The sequence below is a fragment of the Penaeus monodon genome, chromosome 29 (genome assembly GCF_015228065.2).
Source record: "Penaeus monodon isolate SGIC_2016 chromosome 29, NSTDA_Pmon_1, whole genome shotgun sequence".
Lineage (NCBI taxonomy): Eukaryota > Metazoa > Arthropoda > Malacostraca > Decapoda > Penaeidae > Penaeus > Penaeus monodon.
In genome coordinates this window covers 3,286,115-3,287,085 of record NC_051414.1, presented here as the reverse complement: position 1 = coordinate 3,287,085, position 971 = coordinate 3,286,115, and the positions used below count along the sequence as shown (strand labels likewise).

The 971-nt window shown below is 28.9% G+C and overlaps 1 protein-coding gene across 1 annotated transcript in view; it reads right to left on the bottom strand.

The window, feature by feature from the left end:
• The window catches only part of LOC119591906 (ankyrin repeat and sterile alpha motif domain-containing protein 1B-like), a gene marked incomplete in the record, with an annotated part of 115,155 nt that overhangs the window by 88,313 nt on the left and 25,871 nt on the right, over window positions 1-971 (bottom strand).

The following is a 971-nucleotide window of genomic DNA, read 5'->3' as shown; positions in this document are numbered from 1 at the left end:
AAAGTATAAACAGAAACACGTAAATAAGTGAATTTGCCAAAACCTTCAATAATGACCACAATTCTTAGAGCTATAACAGGAATCATAATGAAAGGACCAAGTGCACAACCAATAAAAAATAAATAAATATACATATATACATAACCAATTAACAACCCAAAAAAAAGACACAGCATCACACAAATGATAATCAAACCAATTAAAAATATAAAACAAGACAACGTAGATAGACAGAAAATCCAATATATAAATCAGCAGACAACGTACTTAAAAATAAAACATAACGAATAACAAAAGAGATAGAAAAAAAACGAAAAACGAAAGAGATTGATGGAAAATGGAGGAAGACATGAAACAAAACGGAACAAAAAATGAACGAACTGAAAAAAAAGAAAGAAAAGAAGAAAAAAAAAACGTAAGCAATAATAAAATAAAATAAGACGACGAAAAAAGCCATAAAATAAAAATGAATAAAGCGAATCAAAGGAGGAAGCGAAAAATATAGAAAAGCTGGAAAGGATCACAAAATAAACGAAAAATAAATAAAAATCAAGAAATAAGAAGAAAAGCGACGAACAGTTAAAGAAAATCCGAATAAAAGTGAGAAGAGACGCGGACGAGGAACAAAGAAAACGAGAATACGGGCCATTAACAAAACCATTAAAGAAAATGGGAATAGAGACAAGAGCAAATAAAATCACAGAAAATGGGAATAAGTGCACGAACAGAAAACATAACAGAAACTGAGAGAAAAAAAAGAACAGAAAACACGAGATAAATCAAGGACAGAAAAAACAACATAAAATAAAAAACAAGAACTGGGTTATTAAGAAAATCGAGAAAAAAAGAAATTTAGAAACAGGAATAAAAGTATATGCAATAACGACAATAAAACAGGATAACAAAAGTTACAGAGAAAAATGGAAGATGGGAATGAAGAATGAGGTAGAGAAAGAGAAAGAAAAATAGAA